The sequence below is a fragment of the Trematomus bernacchii genome, unplaced genomic scaffold (genome assembly GCF_902827165.1).
Source record: "Trematomus bernacchii unplaced genomic scaffold, fTreBer1.1, whole genome shotgun sequence".
Taxonomy (NCBI): Eukaryota; Metazoa; Chordata; class Actinopteri; order Perciformes; family Nototheniidae; genus Trematomus; species Trematomus bernacchii.
The window spans coordinates 1,452,545-1,462,544 of NW_022987733.1; the positions used below are offsets into that span (position 1 = coordinate 1,452,545).

General features: G+C 44.1%; 1 protein-coding gene across 1 annotated transcript in view; it reads left to right on the plus strand.

The window, feature by feature from the left end:
- Window positions 1-10,000, plus strand: part of bbs9 (Bardet-Biedl syndrome 9) — a 186,893-nt gene that overhangs the window by 147,125 nt on the left and 29,768 nt on the right.

A 10,000-nucleotide genomic window follows, 5' to 3' on the forward strand; every position in this document is an offset into this window, starting at 1 on the left:
GTCCCCGCTCTGATGTCCCCGCCCTGATGTCCCCGCCCTGATGTCCCCGCTCTGATGTCCCCGCTCTGATGCCCCCGCTCTGATGTCCCCGCCCTGATGTCCCCGCTCTGATGTCCCCGCTCTGATGTCCCCGCTCTGATGTCCCCGCTCTGATGTCCCCGCTCTGATGTCCCCGCCCTGATGTCCCCGCTCTGATGTCCCCGCTCTGATGTCCCCGCTCTGATGTCCCCGCTCTGATGTCCCCGCCCTGATGTCCCCGCTCTGATGTCCCGCTCTGATGTCCCCGCTCTGATGTCCCCGCTCTGTGTCCCTGCCCTGATGCCCCGCTCTGATGTCCCCGCTCTGATGTCCCCGCCCTGATGTCCCCGCTCTGATGTCCCGCCCTGATGTCCCCGCTCTGATGTCCCCGCTCTGATGTCCCCGCTCTGATGTCCCCGCTCTGATGTCCCCGCCCTGATGTCCCGCCCTGATGTCCCCGCTCTGATGTCCCCGCTCTGATGTCCCCGCTCTGATGTCCCCCCTATGATGTCCCCGCCCTGATGTCCCCGCCCTGATGCCCCCGCTCTGATGTCCCCGCTCTGATGTCCCCGCTCTGATGTCCCCGCCCTGATGTCCCCCGCTCTGATGTCCCCGCCCTGATGTCCCCGCTCTGATGTCCCCGCTCTGATGTCCCCGCTCTGATGTCCCCGCTCTGATGTCCCCGCCCTGATGTCCCCGCTCTGATGTCCCCGCTCTGATGTCCCCGCTCTGATGTCCCCGCCCTGATGTCCCCGCTCTGATTGTCCCGCCCTGATGTCCCCGCTCCTGATGTCCCCGCTCTGGATGTCCCCGCTCTGATGTCCCCGCTCTGATGTCCCCGCTCTGATGTCCCGCCTGATGTCCCCGCTCTGATGTCCCCGCCCTGATGTCCCCGCTCTGATGTCCCCGCTCTGATGTCCCCGCCCTGATGTCCCCGCCCTGATGTCCCCGCTCTGATGTCCCCGCCCTGATGTCCCCGCCCTGATGTCCCCGCTCTGATGTCCCCGCCCTGATGTCCCCGCCCTGATAGCCAGGTGTCCCGCTGACACATCCTCACGCCTCCAACACACTTTATGAACGCACCCTCTATTAAACACACACTTCAAGGTGACAGTGGATGGCTTAGAGAGGGTTTGCGTCATCCTCGGCCTCTCCCTCTTTCTCTCGCTGTCCATCCATCTATCCTCCCCTTCTTCCACACACACACATGCCATAAATAACCCCACACACACACACACATAGGGAGTAGTGTATGTGAGTGTGAAAAGCAGATGGAGAGGAGGGAGCTGATAAGAGAGGACAGGTCGGTGATGTCACTGCGTATAAAAGAGGAGAGGAGATGTGGAAAGAGTCTGAGGTCATCTTCTCATAACTCACTTCATGCGGCGTCTGTGATTCTCGTCCGCAGCTGGCTGAGACTCAGCCTGTTCAGCTGCTTTACAGCCGTCTCATGATGAAGCACACTGAGGATCTTCAGATGAAACCACAGAGGGATTATTATTTTTGAATTCTGTCTTCAAAGATCCTCAGTCTGCACCACAACGGGTCACATGTCGCCTCAATAGCAGCACCTCTTGTCTCTGTTTTCTGGTGATTCAAGAGCACTTCAGCAGAGTCAAGGAGTTGAGCAAATCGTCAGGCCGTTGTGTCCTTGGGCAAGACACTTCACCCGAATTTGCTCCTGTGGGTAATGTCCACAGTAATGACTCTTACATGTCTAATATGTGTAATGTGTAATTGTAAAGCGCTTTGAGCACCTGCAAAAGCGCTCTAATAAAAAATGTGATGCATTATTATTATTATTTATTGAGCATTGTTAAAAACGCTATATAGATGTCAGATATTACTTTTAATATTAAACCTGCCGCCCCTGATTAAGAGATGATTGCAACAACCCTGTCTCCTAAATATTATGTACAATTCATTTGCAAACAGATGAAAGGATTCATGCTCAACTTAAGCTGCTTTACACCCACGCCTGCCAGCCACCATGAAAACTGCTACAAAAAGCCACTATAGCATTCTCCAAAGTGTTTTTAAAAGCTACTTGGTCAATGACAGGCTGATAACGGGGGCGTGTGGCGTAGTGGGTTGTCCGTAGGTGTTCGGATCAGGGGGGTCACAGGTTCAAACCCCACTGCAGTCAGCATGTCGTTGTGTCCCTGAGACACTTCACCCCAAATTGCTCCTGTGGGGATTGTCCACAGTATTGAGTATGTAAGTCGCTTTGGATAAAAGCGTCTAACAAGTGACATGTAATGTAATGTAATGTAATGTAATGTAATGTAATAACGGCAGAAGTTAAGCACCATAAACTCTACCTGGCAGAGCCAAACCTGCACATTTCTACCCAAACGCTAACCGCTTCATACCCTTACCCCCTTGATTCAAACTGCTTCCCTTCAGAGTGAGCGTGCAGGGGTTGGAAAGCAGCTTTAGGGAAACCTTTACCGCAGATTTACAAGCATGTCATGAACTATGTTTTCCTTCAGGTAACGTACAAATGTAAATATCTAGAACCAGTTTTTGATAGTTTGATGTCAGGAGCTAAGCATTGTGGTCTCTATGAACAGCTCCCTTAGTAGAGCCTTGCAGTGAAAACAGCCGGTTAAGATCCATTTCTAAGATAACCTTGCCTGCTAGCTTGCACCGTTTTACACAGCTGTAATTATAATTGGTTGCACATCGAAAGATCAGCCGTAAACAAGGTCAAAGTTGAAATCATTTCGCTCTTGGCGACAATTTTGGGCGGCCCACGAAGCAGAGGGTAGAGCTCTCTACATACAAACACGACGGCAAAGTCAGCGCAGAGCAGTTTTACCGTTGATCATGTGAATGCAGCTTAATGTCGCGGAAACACAACCATCCTAAAATCTGCAATGCGCTCTCTGTCAACATTTTTTAATTTGTTTAGCTACAATGTCGTCTCCGGCCAACGAAACCACGATGAGGTTCAGATCAAGAAAACATCCTGGTCTTGGTGCAATAGTGAAAAATTAAAAACTCTCTTGAAAACTGATTGAAGCACGAGTTAGGATATGTTTACTTTTTAAAATATTTAACCAAAACCACAGTCTGTAACCTCATGGTCTGAAAGTGAGAACATGTGGGACGCAGATCTCTCCACCCCGTGACTCTGCCCTGACTTAAGGATGTCACTCGTTGTTGATCTGAATCAGCTGCTGAAAAAAATACATTAGCAGTTGGATAATTGGCGTATGAACATATGTTGTATTCGATGTGGAATGGAAGGACGGGGTTGATTCATTTAGCAAATAAAAACAAAGCTGCAACTTTGTTTATTCTGCAATCTGATGAACATAAAAAAAAGATACATTTTAAAAAGAGAGGACACGCACACACACACACACACACACACACACACACACACACACACACACACACACACACACACACACACACACTGTTTCTCCTCTCTGCTAAGCACCATCTAAATGTAATGCTAGAGTTAGCTCTGCAGGAGGAAGCCTGAGACAAATGGAGCCCATCTCCTTCTGCGAGGTGTGTGTGAGACATTTTTACATTAGTGTGTGTTCAAAAAGGGTCTCGACCTGATATATTGTATGAAATATATTATTTATTTAACTTGAGATATGGTCACCAAGTGTCTTGTCGTACCTTTATATACAATGTATAACTTTGAATTAGCATTGTGATAAATGTCCATATCCATCACACAGAGTTTGATCCGATTGGATAAAGAGGATTTTTGGCCTGTTTACTCAGTAAAGGTCTGACCCTGAAACACACAGAAACAAGCATGTCAAACACAATACCTATAAAGGGTGTGTGTGTGTGTGTGTGTTATAGTACTGCAGATTTATGGCACGTGGAGTACATAAAGTTCTGTGTAAGATAAATAAGTTATTTTCTCTCTCCAGGTCACACTGCTGTCTTTGTTCCCATTGTGCCAGAGCAAATATCTGTGTTTATCTAGCACCACAAATCACACACACACACACACACACACACACACCACACACACACACACACACACACACACACACACACACACCACACACACACACACACACACACACACACACACACACACACACACACACACATTGAGGTGTTCATTCATTCTTTCAATAATTCTTTCTCATTGTGATATTAAACCAACACACACATGTACAACGTGCACACACACACACATTTGTAAGTACCAACATCCTTTCACACAAGCCCTTAGCAAACAATGCTAAACCACCAGCTCATAAATAACCAGCACTGCCAAACCGTGTGTGTGTGTGTGTGTGTGTGTTGCTGGTATATGGTATGTAGTTGTGTCCTGGCTGGTACGTCCTATCAGGATTATCCAGGAATGTACACACTTCCTCTCCTTCGCTCTCTTCTTTCTCTGTCTCTCTTTTCAGTGAGGTATATTTTAAATTACTCTCCTGCTAACTTATCAGATAGAAAAACACGAGTACACAATCTAATTCCAAGTTATGTAATGCCATACGCACCACGATTACAGAGAAGCAGTGGTTGGCAATTACATTCTTAGATCTGGTTTGTAAAAGTAGACACTTTTAGCATGAGTTCACCTCAGTCCAACTGGTTATACATTTATATTTATTGCAGGACTGTAAGGAAATGTAGAGTCCACCAAAACTATTAATCGTATAATTTCTGGATATCCCAAAATCTTGAAGACGGGAGCTTATGATTTTGGGTGTTTAATTGCAGGAAAGCCACAGTCATCCATTACTAGTCTCTTCATCGTCACAGATATTACATAGCTCTGATTTTGTTCTTTGGACAGGTTTACAATTGTACTATTTTGCTATTTGCAGCTGGTATTACATTCACACAGCGTTTTTACACAAGCTTCAATGCAGGAAGTATTCCAGGTTCAACTTGCACGTCAACTTACTTAAAGTATAAGTTACATTTTTGGGGAAAAACACTTTTTTGCTGTTTGCAGGGTTCCCGCGGGGTCTTAAAAAGTATTACATTTGATAATCTGAATTTAAAGCCTTAATAAGGTCTTAAATATGATCAAAAAAATAAGAAAGGTCTTAAATATGATTTAGAAGGTCTTAAAAATGATGGGATTTCAAAGGTACTTCTGTGTTGCGATCGCGTCTAAATGTGTTTTGGGGGAAATGTCCGGGCTGCAAAGTAACCAGTACGGTAAGAGCCTTTCAGTTCCCCCCAACAATTTGTATTGAAATAAATCAACATGGAACCAGTAATCACTAACTTTGTTTCCCCCAGCCCCTTATCGGAGAACACCCAGCTAGTAACCTAGCAACCAAGCTTCAGCTAGCGGCAGTCAGAAATTAGGTATCTTCTTCGAATCTTAAAGTAGTAGTTCGATTTTTGGGGAAAAACACTTGTTTGCTGTTTGTCCAAGAGTTATGACAAGCTTTATATTTATGTAATGTGCTTAGTTTCAAACTTTAACCGGGAGGCAGTTCGCTTAGCTTAGCATAAAGAATGTAAGTTGACGGAAACAGTTCAAAACGGTGCCTTAACACGATTAAAACACATATATTGTTTGTTTACTCCACACCTAAACAGATGTGTAAAATACATATTTATGGTTTTTCGGGGGGTTTTCTTGCAGGAACTGTATCTCTTTGTTTCTTATTCAGTGTTTTCCCCCCTCTGTATTGAATTTGTTAGGCGTCTTTTAGCATTATTATTATTTTTGTATTATTATTATTACATATGCACACTACCAACATGCAGCATCTCCTATGGTTGCCTGCAACATGACAAAGACTCCAGGAAGTAACTGCACCCTGGTGTAGTTCAACAAAAACTAGTTCCTCAACCAACACTGGCTCCATACTAATACATATACAAGTGAGTAGAACCACTTCCTCAACAGATACAGAATCAGAATACCTTCATGCACTATTTACTGCACATTTATTTCACACATACTGGCCAATGTACGGCCCCCCATAGAGCCGATGTGATGCTTTTACATTAATCAGCCCAACTTTAAGCATGCTGTATTTACTTTATACTTCTCGAGGGGTTAAACAAATACGAGGTGCCTGAAACCTTTTACACACACGTTTGGTGTTTTAGAGGAAACTTCTCTCTTCCTCTGACTGGGGCTGTGACCACAGGGAACATGAGCTTTCCCCTCAGTGTGTTTTAGTGTAAGGTGTGTGTGTGTGTGGTGTGTGTGTGTGTGTGTGTGTGTGTGTGTGTGTGTGTGAGTGTGTGTGTGCGTGTGTGCGTGTGTGTGTGAGAGTGTGTGAGAGAGTGTGAGAGAGAGAGAGCTCCATAAAGACTGCTGGGATGATTTGCTCTCCTCTATAAGCACAGTCTCTCTCCCATGACCCCCTCCTCTACCTGGAGAGGGTCTGTCTCTCTGCCTGTCTGTGGTCTGTCTCTCTGCCTGTCTCTGGTCTGTCTCTCTGCCTGTCTGTGGTTTGTCTCTCTGCCTGTCTGTGGTTTGTCTCTCTGCCTGTCTCTGGTCTGTCTCTCTGCCTGTCTGTGGTCTATCTCTCTACCTGTCTGTCTTCCTAACTACTCTATGAGGATGTTGTCATCAGCAGTGGATCTTATTCTTAATACTCTTCTAACTGTTTTGTCTACATGTGACCTTTATGAATTTTAAACTTACATTTTAGGCCACTCACATTTAGACTTTCAAATGCATAATTGTTGTGTAATGTGTGTGAACTCTTGAGCTGTGCATGGTGAGTGTTTTATTTGCCGGTGCCAAAGACACATTCCCATTTGATTTCAATTTATTGGATAATTAAGTAATCTGAATCTGAATTACAAGGGTTCCCTCAACGCCAAAGCCATTTGGGAGTATTACAGGAAATAAGATCTGTGGCAAACACATACAGTAGATGATATTTAATAGTTTTGTTCAGTAGGATAAAATCCTCATTTAACACCACTTTAATTTTTTTATTTTCAAGCATAAAAGTAATCGCCAAAAGTTAAAAACTAAAGTCAGGCTGTCACATGACTTCACGTAACCACCGCTAAGCTAACGGAGACTAATGTTGGGCTATAAAGGAACTACAGCACGGTCACATGACTTCACATCACCACCGCTAAGTTAAAGGTGGCTAATGTCGGGCTATAAAGGAACTACAGCACGGTCACATGACTTCACATCACCACCGCTAAGCTAAAGGAGGCTAATGTTGGGCTATAAAGGAACTACAGCTCGGTCACATGACTTCACATCACCACCGCTAAGCTAAAGGTGGCTAATGTTGGGCTATAAAGGAACTACAGCTTGGTGACATGACTTCACATCACCACCGCTAAGCTAAAGGCGGCTAATGTTGGGCTATAAAGGGAACTACAGCACGGTCACATGACTTCACGTCACCACCGCTAAGCTAAAGGCGGCTAATGTTGGGCTATAAAGGAACTACAGCACGGTCACATGACTTCACGTCACCACCGCTAAGCTAAAGGCGGCTAATGTTGGGCTATAAAGGAACTACAGCACGGTCATATGACTTCACGTCACCACTGCTAAGCTAAAGGAGGCTAATGTTGGGCTATAAAGGAACTACAGCACGGTCACATGACTTCACATCACCACCGCTAAGCTAAAGGCAGCTAATGTTGGGCTATAAAGGAACTACAGCACGGTCACATGACTTCACGTCACCACCACGTAGCTAAAGGCGGCTAATGTTGGATGTGATGACGTTTAGTCGTCTCATTTAGTCATTTGTTAGCAACCGCTGTTTTTATGACACACATAAGCTGACACATTTTATGATGTTGTAGAACAAAACGTGAAAATCTCTTCTCCTTCTGTCAACCACAGAACGTATTATAGGCTAATTACCAAGAACACGTTCATTTATTTGGAGACAAGGGAACCAGAAGTGGTCAAATGCTAACTCATTTCCGGGTTTTAAGACTCATTCCTTAACCACAAGAGTAATACCTAACAGGATGTGTGTGCTCTGTAGGGCTTTCCAATAATCAAAATGCTCAGAATTGCAATATAGACTAGTGCAATATTCACATTTCAAAGCATGGGGATATTTAAGGGTCCCAGACGAGGTCCCTCTGACAGACAAAGGGTGCTGGCTGAGGCTCATTATGACCGCGCTGAAGTGCATATTCAGAAACCCCGTCTGGGACGAACCGTCTACCGAGCACCTGGACTTTAAATCGTTTTAGGTCTGCCTGACCCCCTTTATTATTTTCCTCTCAGACCCTTTATAGGCTCTTCCATAGATATATCCATCTCTCACATAAACGGCACCTTTCCTATTATCCTCGGAACAAAGTCCTATTTAAGCAGCCATTCATGAACACACACATTTTAACACACACACACACACACACACACACACACACACACACACACACACACACACACACACACACACACACACACACACACACACACACACACACACACACACCGGGGTCGGAGATAAATGGTGTCATTAAACAGGGGTGCTGAGGACTTCCTGGCCCCTCAGTCACACACCCCACTGAGAGTGTGTGTTCATATAGTTCACACAGAGATACACACTAGGCACACTATGTTTGTGTTTTCATATATTTGACCATATCTCACACACACACACTCACGGGTGGCCATCCATCACTTCCATGAATGGAGCATTTAGAGTCAGTGGAGACTGAGAGGGACGGGCGGTGGGATGTTTAGTTAAAGACCCCAGAAGCAGAACGTTATCAGAAATAAACATGTATGTTGTCCTAATCAGCTCCTTAATCATGCCTCTGTGCTGTGTTGATAATATAAAAATGTATTAGCAGTTAATGTAAACCCCTGTGGTCATTTTGTTCATATTTGGACAGTTAATTATGTTTAACCAAAACAGTTTTGAGTCACTCAGTCCTTCACGATTAACACATTTAACAACGTAGTTGAATGACTTGTAATTGTGTGAACAGATCCATGTGTAAATATGTAAATGTGAAACAACTTCTACAAATGCAAACAAATTATATTTAAACTAAAAAATATATATTTGGCAAATACAAAATCGATAGGAAAATGCGAAAATGTGGTTATGTGAGAAGACAATTTAAATATTGCTAAATACCAGAGATACTATTATTTTTCACCTGCAGTCACTGGGTAGATGTCACTAAAGTAAATCACCATAGAAACAAATGTCATTTAAAATAACAAGTATATGTGATCAGTAAAAACATGCAGCATACAATATGGTAACTCATTACTAATAGTAATCATAATAGTAATTATAAATGAATACATGAAAAGTAACAAATAAAGAAATAAATAACATGAGTCAGCGAATACAAGGCAGTACAGCAGCACTTCCTCCCCGCCAAAAGAAGCCTAATGTTCTACAACATCTTGGTATTTATTGATATTATATCAAATATATTTAACCTTAGCAATGTTTTCATTTCTTCATCATCTGTCATCTACTCCAGAGCAGAGAGTGAGGGAGTTATTAGACGGGGCCGCAGAGAGGTGAAGTCATATGTATTAAAACTGATGATATAAACCACCTCACACACTAACCACAGAGCAGTGTGTGTGCGTGTGTGTATGTGTGTGTGTGTGTGTGTGTGTGTGTGTGTGTGTGTGTGTGTGTGTGTGTGTGTGTGTGTGTGTGTGTGTGTGTGTGTGTGTGTGTGTGTGTGTGTGTGTGAGTGTGAGGGATGTAATGGGGGGAATCAGCTTCAAAGCCGCCTCAGTCCTCACAACTTATCCATCTCCATCTGTGGGTGTGATGGCAGTATAAATACACGGCTCTCTTTACACCACAGTCTGTGCGTGCATGCGTATGTTAATGTATGATATTTCATCTAGTATTCCACACCGAGCATGTTATGTTCAACACACACAAACACAGACACACACACACACACACACACAGACACACACGTAGAGCAGAGGCGTGATAAAAGGAATAATGTATATATTTCAATTTATTTGTTCAATTTCTCACTTCAGTTGAGCTCTATCAGTGTAATGAGGATTAAAGAGGCCATGTGTGTA